Source organism: Streptopelia decaocto, assembly GCF_964273445.1.
Source record: "Streptopelia decaocto genome assembly, chromosome: 1".
NCBI classification, from domain to species: Eukaryota; Metazoa; Chordata; class Aves; order Columbiformes; family Columbidae; genus Streptopelia; species Streptopelia decaocto.
The window spans coordinates 15,284,661-15,299,723 of NC_138663.1; the positions used below are offsets into that span (position 1 = coordinate 15,284,661).

General features: G+C 39.5%; 1 protein-coding gene across 4 annotated transcripts in view; it reads right to left on the reverse strand.

Moving 5' to 3' along the window:
* ATXN7L1 (ataxin 7 like 1) overlaps positions 1-15,063 on the reverse strand; it is a 115,514-nt gene that overhangs the window by 94,851 nt on the left and 5,600 nt on the right. Inside the window, exon 1 of one of the 4 annotated variants that reach the window (XM_082068770.1) lies at positions 8,582-8,601. The exons of the other annotated variants lie outside the window; for them this stretch is intronic. The gene's annotated coding sequence lies outside the window, so the exon portion shown is untranslated. Of the gene's footprint in view, positions 1-8,581; positions 8,602-15,063 lie in introns of those variants that run through there. 4 annotated transcript variants of the gene reach the window in all.

The following is a 15,063-nucleotide window of genomic DNA, read 5'->3' on the forward strand; positions in this document are numbered from 1 at the left end:
TCTCTCTGAATGAACCAAGTCCATAGGAGCACTCTGAGTCAGTCTGCTCTCATAAAAAGAAAATAATGAACTGACACACGCTAAAGTGAAGGAAAGCCTCCTTCAAGCTATGGAACATATACAGTAGCATCAAATAGATTCTCTGCCAGCTGCTTGGATCTAAGAGCAAATTCTGAGGGAAAAAAAAAAACCCACAATACAGAGCTATCTAAGTCTTCAATGCACAGGTTAGTAAAGTGCAGTCCACAGATATTCCTGTATAAACAATACCCTCCAAGGCAAGGTTTGCCAGTGCTGTCTGGACAGAGACCTGGATTTTGCTAAATATCTGACTTTGTTTGACTGTAAGTACAGCAAAATTTTAAACACAACAAAAGAAACAACAACAAAAAGCTGATCAGCTGTTCAAAATCTCTTCCATAAGACAGCCAATAAGACTGACATACTCTGGAGAGAGACAGAAAAGCAGTTTTTCTCCTCAAACAAAAGAATTAAAACTTAACTTGCCAGCAGCAGTGTAAGTCTGTGGCTGGTCTCAGTCTTCAAGTTCCCCTTTATGTACCTGGTCCTTCATTACTCTGCTCCTCATAAAAATATCCAAGGTTGCTCAAGGAGAGACAAAAGGGGATGTAGCATCTGTACAGATACAACTAGTGACACTGTGTAAATACAAGTGTTATTGTTGAAAAATATGCTGTGTGCTACAATTATATGCAGCATTTTTTTTTCCCCCTCACCTCAGCCTCATACAATCTCCAAATGAAGGTGCATCTAATCAAAGCACTCCAGTAACACACTGGAGATTTGTCTTATGAGTTTGGAGCAAGTCACTTGGCCTCCCCATGTTTCTGTTTCTCCATCTGTGACACTTCACAGGAAGCTTGAGGGGCTTAATTTATTAGCAGCCTGCCAAGTTCTTTAGACAAGTGTGTTAATAAAGCCTTAAAACTGTTCACTGGTTCTGGAAATGTTAGTCAAACCAAAACAAACCCAACAATATTCTTAACACAAGGCTACAATTTTTAAACGCGGAAGTTATCATCTTCACCTTTTTTTTGCCTTTTTCGAAATAAATCTGCAGACTTTAGGTATTTCACTACAGTAGGACATCAGAGGTCTGACTTTCTTCTGAACCCCCCTTCCCTTCATTTACTGTTACACTCCTGAGGTAGGTGATAAGCAGGCAGAAACAAAGCAGTAACCCAAATTATTGTGGCACGTGCCCAGCCAGACTCACTGTCCCCAGGCCACAGGGGAAGAGCTCTACACACCAAGGCCCATCAGCAATCTCTAACCGACAGGAGATGTCAACTACAGGTCACCTCATCAGGGCAGAAAACAGTCTGGATGCTAATACAGACAAGGGCAAACTGTTCCCAACACCTGCAAAAGACAATATATTAGATATTGGCAGTGAACACTATCTGAGCACTAGTCTCAAAGTAGTATCCACTGAGAAGTTTTGTGCTTATATAATACCAACCCAAGGTTTAGGCTTTCACTCTTTTGTAAATGTTGCTTTTGCTACAATATCACCGAGACAATTTTCACAAAGGCATCCCAGGCAAGAGAAACAGCCACCTAAAATACTGACAATGGACAAAGATCATCTAAAAATACTGGCTGTATACTACAGACACATACTGACCAACTCCCAAACACTAGTTCCACTTAAGAGTATATAATGCACACTTTTTATAGCTAAAGCCAGTTGCTACAAAAGAGACACCCGAAACAAAATAAATTCAAAAGAGAGACTGATAAATAACAGTACTCATTTCTCGAATTTTTCAAATTACTAAAACATGAGTAGTCACATAAAACATTCTACAACATATCACAAATTAAAACCAGCTTTCATTTAGGCAAAAGAACCCTAGCACGCTGTATAAAAGTCGTCACATCAGCTGAGGAAACTTAACTGATGCCTTGAAAGAGTCATTTGGAATCACCAGATACTTAAGAAAAATCTCAAAACCCAAAAGCAAACATGATTACAGAAAATTTTCTAAATATATTAATATACGTATATATATATTTTAGGATATGTGCTGTAATCCTGCTGTAGATTTTCAGCATACAAATATGGCAGTCCTGCAGTGCCATCCTTCATCTTGTTCTTGCTAACCTTTTTGCGTGCTTTAGACCTTTCTCAGACTGCAAATGTATATTTGTACTACACTTTGCTGATAGTTTAGCCAGCATACAATTTAAAATTTAGCCTGATGCAACTATCAGGAGCTCCTTAAGCTCCCGTATCAGCATGAAGCGTTTACGTCTCCCACATTCCCAAGTCCACACTACAGAACCTATCCTGCCTATAGCACCCTGAAGAGTCACTATACTAAAAGTAACATTGTTTTCCTCCCGATAGGTCAGCGTGGCTTGCTCTCAGCAGTAAGAAAGCAGAGTTTCAGTTCAATCAGATGTACTGAGAGGGCAGTACTCCTCCCCAGGAGCTGGAATCTGACCTATGTGCCATTATCAAGTACGTATGGTTTAACAAGAGCTAATGGGCTTCTTTATGTCGCTGCCATTCAAGAAAGGAATTCTCCCTGTGCGACTGCTGTCATTTGTCTCCCGTAGAAGCACACCTTGACATTTTGGCAAGAGAAGTGGGAAGAGAGGAAGGGCTCCTTCGTAATCAATAGACATCAGATGGAAACACATGGTTCAAGATGCCCTGCCTTTTGATAGTTAGGACAGTGACACAAAACGCCAAGGAAATATCCAGAATAGTTTGGTGCTGTCATGTGCTATATGAGGCTCTGAAGCTCTGCAACTTGTTTCTCCTGAAGCATGCACAACTTTCGGAAGATGACGATCCTGATCCATTTAGACTTTGAGACTGTGGCATGACAACCTAAAGCATGCCTCTTTTCAACATGTACCTTGTTCCTGTAGAAGGCAAATGACAAATAAGAACTTTGGTGCTGTTCACTTCCAGCTTAATAACAGCCATGAGGAACACTACCCCATAGGAAGGCGAAGCCTTGAGCTTCTTACAGTACAATAGAGTGTCCATACATTTTAAAGATCTTTGTCTGACAGCAATAGTGAGATAGATCTGCCTAATACACAGCACATCAAACCACTGCCGTGGCTGGTTACACCATGTAGGTGGAGTAACTTTACCTGACTGCAATTTTGATGAATCTCTCCACACTGCAGGGCACCAGTCTCCTTCCAGAATTCCTGCATTCAGGTTAGAAATTACCCTTTTTAGTGCCTTATGTCAAAGAAAATATCATCTTTTGTTGTATTTGCCACAGTCTCAAATACAATTTACCTGAATGCAGGTACAGATTAAACGACACTGGGATGGTTAAGTAGACCAACCATCTGCTTGAACTTAGCATGGTTGTTAGTATTCTGCAGAGAATACCGGCCTAACAGCAGATCCGGGACTAATCCAAAATTTGTGAAATTGTGGACAGAGGGATCTACATAGTTAGGGGACCATGACAGGGACACTCAGTCCAACCATTCAGTCCAGCTAACTACACAGCTAACATCCTAAAGGCCACTCAGAGTGTGAACTTTGAGATATTTTGTAGCTACTCAGCTAAGAACTGATGGATCAGACACCTGTCAAGCTGTGCCACCTTGTCATAGGCAACACCAAGGAGCTGAGGAAGATTCAGACACCTTGGACCTTTAGAACCCCTTCATAGCACCATTATAGTACAAAGTAGCACAGGACACATGTGACCCTGTACATTCCTGTCCATAAACAGCCTGAGCTCATGCACAGAGAATTCACACGGCTCTAGAACAGAACACATGGTGACACTCATTTGGAGCAAACCTCATCTTCCAATTCACAGTCTGTTTTGGCCTTTCCAACTGCAGAGAAACAAACAAACAAACAAACAAAAATACACCTCCCCCCCCCCAAAAAAAAAAAAAAAAACAAAACAAAACAAAACAAAACACACAAAAAACTGGGGGGAGGCGGGTAAGGGGACAGGAAACCAGCCAACCAACCCCAAACAGACACAAACAAAAACAACTAAAACCACCTACTCTGCAGTCCTGAAATTCTTTAGTTTTTGTTGGGTGTACAGGCCCAAAAACTTAACATTTCATAAAAAGAAATCTAATACTGCATATTATCATTTTTAGAACTTCAACTCATGTTGCTTTCTTTTACAAGTTTTTAGAGGCAGCAATACTGATAAGGGGATGCAGGAGGAGAATTTATAAACTTGAGATGCAGCACATTTGCCTTCCACTTACACTGCATACAGTGCTCATAGAAGTTACAGGACCACTGACACTGGGGAAACCTCTGAAGTGCATCTTAACTGAAAGTAGGTTACGGTGCTTCCTTTAACCCCACATACACAACATCTCTCATCTAAGTTGAACAGTACCTTGAATCAGCATTGATTGGCCTTGCTGTGAGCATAACCAAGAATAAAGCTGACATTCAGCCTGGTGATGATTTTACAACGAAGAGGCAAACAAAATGATGCAAGTGCTAATGTCCTTCAAAAGATTCCTGCTGTTTCTGTTGCAAAACCAGGACAAAAAGAGTTCTCACACAATTCACTAGGAATTGCAGAGCCTCTTACCTTACCATAAAGACTGACCTGCTATGTCCTCATAAATCCACAGACAAGACGGCAGCATCAGGAAAAACATATTAACAAAGGTTGCTTTGCTTCGCAAACCAAGTAAAGCCAAAGAAGGTGTTCAGGCTCAGCCATCAGTTACAGGAACTTACAGCGACAAGGCACAAGCTGTCTGCAATGCTTCCGAGAAGGCTAACACTTCGGTTGGTAAATTGTTAAGTTATGCTTAGAGTTGATGACTAGAGGGATATGTGTGTTTTTGATTACTGGGAAAATATGAAAGGGAGAATAGAAATTATTACTTCGTCTTTTACCTGTTGTTAAAGGATGGTCCCTTCTCACCCATCCCACTAGAAAGTCCTTTTTGCTTTGATCACCTCATCTTTCACATGAACTTCTCCTTTAACAACAGCCACATTTAAAATGTATGAAATTTTAGGGAGGAGAGGAATTAAGAACAAGAATCTTCCTTATGATCTGTACTGAACTTCTATGTTAAAACAGACCACAGAATTTCATTACATTATTCTAGCTTTCATTACATTATTCCAAACTTTCTGGTTGGCTAAAGGATCCTTCCTGGGAAAGCACCTGGGTCTTACGCTAGGATTTTGTAAAACAGGGAGTCTACTACATCCCTTGTTAAGCTGTTCCTATTTAATTGTATCATTATAAAACGGTGCCTTATTTCTAGTCTGAACTGATCTAGCTTCAGCTTTCAGCCATGAGAATCTCCTTAATCTAGCTGACAAAGAACCATCTAACTGTCAGATACCTTTGCCCTGTCTAAGTACTTATAGACTTATCAAGTAGCCTCTACCGTCTGTTGATAAACTAAATAGATTGAGCTTCTTAAATCTTCCATTCTAAAGCTGATTAACCAGACCTCAAATTAATGTAAATTTTTCTGAACGCCTTCCAGTTTTTTCAACACTTGATGTGCACATCAGAACTGGGATTCAGTATTTCACTAAAGCTGTATCAAAAGCAGTACTGATCTCGCTCCTGCTCTCCCAGTCATGCACTTTCAGACTTCTTCAATACTGTTTTGCACAGGGAATAATAATCAACCCTCTAAGGTAGTTCTTCCTTCCCTACTTATATTCTAGACAGAGGTTCTTCCTAACATAACAAATTCAGAATGGACCATTACCAACTTTGCTTCCATGTGTTATACATAAAAGTATACCTCAATTGCATAAGCTCTATGAATGATGGAATGTACGAATTCAGTGCCTGTATTTTACAAGAGAAAAACTGCAGAGAAAAAGATTACATTGCAATCATGTAATACTTATCCAATTTAGTGGTTTAAAGAGGTACTTTATTTCATTCAATAAACTCACCACTCCCAGCCTATCTTGCACTATGGCGTTGTGATGCTTGCTTGTATATTCACCTCTTGAGAGGCTGGGTGGCCACAGTAGATTTTATTTTCAGCAAAATCCAGTGGGCACAACAAAAGATTGCTTCGGGCTAGAAGCAGTGTTCTACCAGACAAAGGGCAGAGCTGCAGGCTAGTCATGGAGGATTTGCTAATGTTATAAATCTACCCACGTAGTGAAAATTAATTGCCAGTTATAATCTTCAATTATTACTGTATCACCAGCTAGTTTCCCTTCCTATCTTGGATGAAAAAAGAACACAAGTAAAAACATGAAGTATCTAGGATGACCATTTCCACAAACAAACAAAAAGCACACTGGCACAAAAAATCAAATATAGGTTATAAAATTGTATCCTTTCATATCTGGTAAAGTACACATGGTCCTCACTGGCAGAGCAGGTGCAGAAAAGAAGATGATGCTCATGATGTTTGCACAGGAAAGGAGCAAGCAAACTAGCTTTTAGAGCAGTACCATCAAATTCTACTTTTAAGTAATTTAAAAATTATAGACAAGCACCATACTAATATTTGTAGTAACTTGCTAAAATATAGTACTGTAGTATTTTGGTATCAAATGAACTAACTTATTCTCATAGGCTAGGTTTGGGTAACTGTTCTTTGGTAGAAAGATTAACCCTAACAACATATTTTGAAAGATGGCAGTCTACGATCACTGCTTAATTTTAATGATCAAAATGTGGTGCCATTAGGAGCATCATCTTTTCAAAACCAGTAAACACAGTGCTAGCCAGTAAAGCCCGCCATGACCTCTCACAGGGAAAGGTAACGTGTTTTGGTCATTTTACCTTCTTTTTTTTTTAAAATACATTTTATGCACCTGTGTTCTCTTTGTAAGCTAGAAATAAGGTACTGTTCCTTTCCTTTCTAAATCATTATGCAAAAACATATTCCAGTGAGGACTGGATTATACCCTATCAGTACACAGAAGGCTTTCAGTGTTCTTTCATTTAATTCCAGCGCAGGTAGGATTAGGCTTTCAGCAGCAGTCGTATTTGAGTTCAAAGATGTCACTGAAAGGGGGCAGGGACAAATGGATTAATTTCTGTACACAGCTGGTGGAACACTTTTGGCCTTTTTCCAACGAAAGGTGATCTACAAACATTATCAGTAGTCGATATGTTTAGTCGCATGATTTCTTCTCATTCACTCGCTCCCTCTGCTTCTCCTCACACAGATAGGTGGGCTAGAGGCATGAATCGCATTTATTACGCTTCCTCTGGATATACACACACTGTCCTGATCATTACTCAGAGTGGCTTTAATACATGATTTTGAACACAGGGAAAGTCTCTCACAACCTCATAGTACTAGAATAAACAAGCTTCTAAAAGCACTTTTCCTTTGTATCGTTTTCATAGCGCTCTATGCTTGCACATGGTACATCAGAAACCTGCCATGAAAAGCCCACATTCCAGGGGCTCTCCTGAAATAAATTCAAACTTCAGTTGAGATTGGACACAACAGACTCACTCTGAGGTTGAAACTCCATAACAAGAGTCAAAACTGCTTAGAATTTTACATGTCATTTATCTTCTGATCCTGTAATATACAAACAAAAGGGCATAGAAGAACTAATACAGAAGAAGAGGAAGGAGGAGTATGAAAGAACCACAAATGTTGCGTACGCAATGTGTTAGTTTCTCTTCACTTTTTGCCTGGTATCAAAACCAGAGCACCATTCAAGAGAACATAATACAAAAGATAATGTCGAAGTATTTGGAGAATAGAGGGCATGTTTAGGGAACAGAGTTAAGGAAGATTGAGATTTATCTTTCAATATTTATGTTATTTTTGCAGTTTGGCAATTACAATTAGCTCCAAGACAGTAAGACAATATTAACAAAACAGGAAGAGTTTATTTTTACAAATAAACTCCTTTCACTAGAAATCTCCTCTGTACACTACTTTTCTGTGCACTATACTATCAGCTTTGATGCCTCCTCCACATCAGCTAATTATTCTCTGCCTCCTTCAAACAGCTGCCTGCATGAAATTCTTCAATGGTCATAGACCGACTTTTGTCTTCAAAACATACACGGCTTGCAGCTTTGTCCGAAGTACATTGTAAGCTCTCTGAGATATAGACCATTTCTTACTGTTTTTTAAAGCTACCACTTTTATACATGTTTCATCATCTGAACTTGTTACACATCTCTTTAGAACTTTTCCAAATAGATACTTACTAGCAAGGAATAAAAACAAACAAAAAAACCACACAAAACCTCACATTCAGGATAAACTCTTACCTTCCAGGAAAGCGATAAAGGTTTACAATAGCTTTGATTTGCCAAAGAGCTTGGAAAACAGTCAGGATAGTGACAGATATCTTGAAAAGCTGGAAACAATAATAAATGCCACAAAATAAAACTTGCAGCATCATCTCCTTCAGCAATGCAGTCAAGAATAATTTTTTTCTGATGAACAAGAAACCCAAAAATATGTAAAGCTGCAATACCTCTTTAAAAATCTAAATATCTACAAGGCTTGGTAATGTTCACACCCAGTGTGTTGTGAGTTATGAGAGCAGCTGAATAAAACTTACACCAAGCACAGAATGTACAAAGACTCTATTAAAAGTGCTACACACACAGCTCACCATAATTTCAATAGCTGAAACATTTTTTGTCTCATGTCTCCTTATATTTTTCCATTGCCATGCATTCAGTTTCTTAGTATATTTGCCCAAGGTTTTCCAAGTCTTCTAAAAAGCCAAAAACAAAACAAAAGCACAAGTACAGATTAGAACAACAAAACTTTACGACAGTGCACAAAAAAACCCTGAGAGACCCTGAAAAGAAAATCTGATTACTTTTATCCATTTCTTTCTTTTCTCAGTAACTCTGCAAGACAATGTATATAAGCTTCTGGGATAACTGAACATCGGTAACACACAGGGACAGGGAGAAAGTTGCTTGGGAAAGGCAAGCAAGGTAATGGATAAAACCTTCCAAGTCACAGGATCAGCTCAATCCTGTGTGCGTGAGCGAACAACTCTTTCCCGCAGCATTCTCCTCTTCCTATTTCTTTCCTTATACAGATGTTTAGATCTACTAAAGAGATGTGAAAACCCGAGATTAATTTTTTAAACACTGAGGAGCCTGCACCATGAATGACAGCATTCAGCATAACACCTCAAAAATCATAAAGTCCTGCTTTCTCAGAAAAAAAAAGGTGCTGTATCATAAAGCATGCATGCCTGTAGCATGTAGACAGACTAGCTTTCTTAGTCCCGCCAGAAAAGCAAAAGCCGTACAATGATGTTTACTGCAGTTCCGCACCCAAGCTCTGAAGATCCGCCCTGCACAGTCCAACATTAGATGGGGCCCAGTCCATGACAATGTCATCCCATGGCCTTGCCTCTGCTCAGGAAGCACAAGTCAGCACCAGTAGGTGATAGATCACATAGACATATTATCTACTTATGATGCACTGCAAAGAACATAACAACTGAGCTAAAAACCAGCCAGCAAACGTACTTTCATGTCAATCATGCAATGTGATAGATATGACCAGTCACCAAAGGACAGAAGCATTCTGCTGCCACAGCCATGGTCTACACACTCTTCTCTCTCCTTGGAGAAAAGGCAATATTCTCTGAATTTCTCCAAAATGCTGCTCTTCTTAAAGGCTTTGAATTTTCTCAGAGGCACATTATGGATTTAAGTACAGAATTGTCAGAGATGATGAACTGCCAGAAGTCTCATCTCCAATCATTTCCAAAAGAACCTTTCATCCAAGAACGTGACCCAAACACTGACCTGACATACACTGAATGGCATCAATTTACTCGCTCAGCACAGCTTATTATTCCCATCCCACTATTTCTGATATCCAGGACTCACCTTTTTTCACACTGACACAATATTTTTTGCCCTTTTTGTTTCCACCCTTGGTGGTTCTTGCTTCTCCTTCCCATGACTACGTCCAACTCTCCTAATCCTCAACTCATGCTCATCTTAAATATCCATTTCTTTCACTTTATTCTTGCCTATCTTACAATTTGCAGTGGAAAAGAAAACCAGTCTGGAAATGAGGTTATTGCATATTTTCTCTCTCCTGCCGCTTACTAAGCTGTGCCATTCCTCTGGTTGAGCTGAACCCACACCTGCAATTTCAGCCTTTTTTCCTCCTACTTTTGACTCACTCCTCAAACCTTTTCTCTTGTATCCATTTCTTTCTCCACAATAGAATGCAAATATTTATTCCAAGAGAAAGCCAGAAAACATAATGATCATTTCATATTCTTCCTTCCCACTCCCTTTCTCCTCCTTACAGCTCTCCTTTCTTCCTTGTACCACAGATAGGAAATACATCTGTCCCACTCTTTCCGCTTGCCTCACTCACATCATCCCATACTTCACATCACCTTTCTCCTCTTGCTCTGATGGAACAGCAGGGCAGCCAGTCTCTCCTATGTTTGGAAATCTACCTCTGACCCCTTGCTTCTCTAACTACACTACTTTTCTTTCTAACTTTCTTTCACCTCTAAGCTCATTATGAACTGTTCAATAACAAAGTACACTTTTAATTTGTCCCTAACTTCAGCCTGAACTCCCTTCAGCTGTCCTTTGCACTCCACTGAATAACATGTCTAAAAACATTTTACTACTTGCAACATCAAAATAAGTTTATAATTTCCATCATCCACAACCCTTTTGTGTTTTTCATAAAAAATTAAATGCATTTCTCCTTTTGAAGCATTAGTTCTCCTTTTCTGACTTCCATGACTCTACCTTCTCCTGCTTCCCTTCTTCTCCACACCAATCCCACAGATCACTGGGAGGCTCCTTATTTCCTCCTTTGTCTTCTAGTAGGACTCCACTGAGCTGCATCTTTTGCCCCTTCCCTTATGTCTGGGAATTTCATCCATAAATGCAGCTTTTAAGGAAACAGGTCTCAAAGCGAGTAGATTTATGTCTAAACAAAAAACTTCAGTGTATCTTTCTGACACTTCTTGTCACTGAGCAGCTGTCAGCTTCAGCTCAATACAGCTAGAACAGAACTTAGATCTCACCTCTCCCACCTTCTTTTCTCCACCTCCTTCCTTGATTGCTGTGGACAGCATTATCATCTTGTCTATCATTCGGATATGAAATACTATGTTATCTTTGACATGGACTTCTCTCTTGATCTGTTCATTCAGGCTAGTTTTATATCTATATGATTCTTCCTGTCTTGCATCCTTAGGACAATGTCTTCTCTAAACATCAGAGCTAATGGTTTGTCTGGGCCTTCACCTCACATTAGTTATTAAAATTTTCTTCTTTTTCGTCTTGACAAACATTACCCTGCTTTTTCACACTGTTGCAAAAGTTATTTCTTCTATATTGTCATACTGATATATCCTTATTCTCTCTGCATCCTTCTATGCACAATCCTCCATTCCAACTTTAAACACTGGAAACGACTCATCTTTGCCTTATAGGCTCCTCTGTCTTACCTAAACTATACTGTCCACATCCTACTTGCTGTCACACCATTTGCTCACATTTCTCATTGGCTCATGGTGTCAGTATGCGTTTACTAAGCTTTCAACAACCAGTTCGTATTTTCATTCAGGCCAACTTCCACAGTTGAGTACGAATACCTTCCAAATAAGCTCTTGCAAAACTACTTCCCTGCCCTCCCAACGCCACCTTAAAGCTTTCCTTACCACAGTTCTCAGAAAGCCACTTCAGCTTAGGCTAAAGTCCACCACCTATTGTGTTGAGCAACTAAGCGCTTCTGTTTGTCAACATTAAAACTTCTGTCTTGTCATGTATTAAAAAATCAGTTCTCTGCGGCACAATGACTTCACAACACGCACACGTACACACCCTTCCTCCCTGCTCCGGTACCTTGCACAGTAGCATCCACTCTCTGATGGGGCTGCTAGGCATTAGGTTCATGCAAATAATAATACTGCCTCTCTAACCATTGCAGTAAGAGATGAATTACTTATATTCATCCAGATCACTGTCCTCTGACTGTCTCCATAATCAGCACCAACAAACAAGGTTTTGGTTCTCTCAGTGATTGTTGTAGTGACATGAGTCCAACAAACTTTTCAGATTTAAATCATCAGTAGCATCCTGTCTCAATGAGACCGAACTAAGAGCAGCTTAAAAAAATAACTGGATACACTAACTACCACCTGATAATCTACCTAATCTGGACAATCACCAGTGGCCAGCCTAAAGGCCACCTGAGGATAGAATACCTATCAGAGATACAAAGATGAACACACACAATGATTTACTAGTCTGTAAATCTCTGCTTCCATTATGACCATTTTAGCTCAGAACAATGACAAGCTGAAGTCACCTTATTCTGCCACTAGAGACAGCCAGTCCATCCTGTTTTGTCTTGGTAGAGAAAAGACTTTTGATCCAACAAACTTGTCAACAACCAATATTTATATGACATACAGCAGTGTTCAATCCAAATATAACTTCAACTCCCCAGTCTCTGCCTGCTCCCTACGTCTAGCCCCCTGCAGTAGGAAGAGAAAGAATGACTGGACAGAAAACATCAAACTCTGTATATCAGAAAAAAATAATATAAACTAAACAAAACAAAGAAAAGAGCACAGGAAAGACCACCACACAGAATCAAACCCCATGAACTCTTGCCCTTTGCCAGTCATTCTTACATCTTGATGTTAGTCCATCCGTCACCCTACAGTCCCTTCTGCTGAACACCTGCTCCAAGGGAACGGAAAGGGAAGCAAGCACCAGCCCCCTGGGTACTGTGCGTGGCTCTGTCACAATACAACTGCTTCCGTTTTGCAGAGGATCCAGGAGGCGCCTGGGGATTAAGTGAAACTGTACTAGACGTACATTGGTACCAGTGGTTGTGCAGAACTTAGAACTTTCGTCTTTGAATTCTTTGCTACTTCTGGCTGATGCTCTTCCTGGTCTGGGAAAACACTTTTTGCCAAACACCACACATTTTATAAATACATGCACACAGAAACCAAAAAGTGGAAAGACCAAATATTAATTGCTGTCAAGAACACACACAAATAGGAAGATGTGTTGCGCTTAAGGGCTGTATTATATTAATATAACTTAAGAGAATCATGAAAGGAAGTTTTTGAATAATGAACACAACATTCCAGAAGTCAGGAACGCATCTCTGTTTCTATTGAATACAAGAGCAATCAGAAAGCCCACTTCATCAGCAACATCAGTGGCTTTCAAGCATAACTTTTAATAAGCTATAAAACAAGTTACGACAAAACCAATACTTTAAATTAATCAACATTCAACCACAGAAAGGGACACACACAAAAAAGAGAGAAACGATGCACGCAGTTGTTGGTTTTCCTCTGCCCCACATCGGTCCTAAGTAACAGTGCTGGATTCCATCTCCAATCTGAGTTACCTTAGACAGCTGCACTGCACTACAACAAAAAAGAAAGGATCATTTTTACCCACACAGCATGTCTTTCTCATCCAGGAAAATAATCAAAGGCTTCTTGCTATAGGCTTGCTGAGAGACCTCTGTCAGACGCCCTTTACTGCATCACGACAGCATTCACCACAGGTTTTTGGCATATAAACTACCTGAAGACACCAGCTTCACCTGGCATCTTGCACTATTAAGTCCTGAATCAGATTTTTCAAGCACAAGCTGAAAAACTTCAGCACCAAGTTGAATGTAGCAGATAGAGAGATCCAGTAACTTAATCCATGCCCATATAAACTGAAAATCTTTCTTGCTGGTTAGTCCAAAATTCCTCTTAATAACAAGCTGTCAAGGCACTCATATAGCCCTATGTTGGAGTTAACTCCTTAAGAAATACTCTATACTATTTTTACTGAAGGCGATATTTCATAATAATATATGCAGTGTTATAACTCTAAACTTTCACTGGGACTACCAGAAACTTATGCTTTCTGCCTGCAGGACTCCTGTGATCCACAACTTTAACAAAATGTGATTTGAGTCATGTTTTCTATAGGATTTTCCACTGCTTCCATCTCATACACCTCAGCCTTGGATAAATGGCTAACATTATTTGCCTCAAAGGTAAAACAGAATCTGATAATGTCCTAATTTTTAATTAACTAGGAACAAAAGGCCCATTTCAAGGAAATTACTCCATTTCACAGTGGAAATGGTTCAACTCTTGTGTAGTCTATTTTTATACATGGAAACCTATATTTCGTCTATAAACTATTAACCACACACAGAGGCAGCTCAACAAGAAAAGATGCATGTTTTTTATATCTCAGTCAAAATTAGATACAAGAAGTCATTTCATTTTCTGTGGTGACAACAGGGCTTGGGCTACACTCTAGTAAACACATCATTTTTCTCTTTCTCAAATCCTGTAATAAATTACAACAAGTAGAAGGAATGTCAGAGACAGATCTTTAGTGACAGTACTGTCAGTTGACAGTAAACCACACATGGTTTCCCCATCAGTATTCAAAAGAGCTACCTTAAACTACAGGCAAACTAACATCTTCAGAATACCTGTTGCACAAACACTGGGAGAAATATCACCTGATTACCATCAAGATATGTGCCAGCTAACAAAACCAGAATTTTTAAAGAAGTCATTTATAGAACAAGAGTTTCAGATACATAGTCAAAAACATCAAAATCCTGATTCAAAACACAGAATGACTGATCAGAGAGCATTACCATTACTCCACTCTTTTTATCCAGTGTGTGGGTTGAGGAACTAAAGGACAGATTTCAGAAAATAACTGTGTAACTATGAGGATAAACTACAATTCTGACTAAATTTCTGGGCACTATCATACATAATGTTTCATTCTTCCTCTGTCACTATTCCTTGAGACACACTAAATGAGGTGACAGCCACAACCAGGAGACACACCACCCTCCTGCAGAAGCTGTCCATGGAAAAAAAACCAAAAACAATTAAAAAAACGCCAGGAATCAGATATATACCAAACCAGGCATTTGAACATCAGAATGCACACCAGAATTCAATCCCACTGTCATTTCTCATCCTATAGAAAACCCTCATGGATGGAGACCTTTGCTCACTATTCTTATTCCCAGCATAAAGATAAAAAAGGTAAGAAGTCTTCTCTTGACAACAGCCAGAGTTTTGTACCC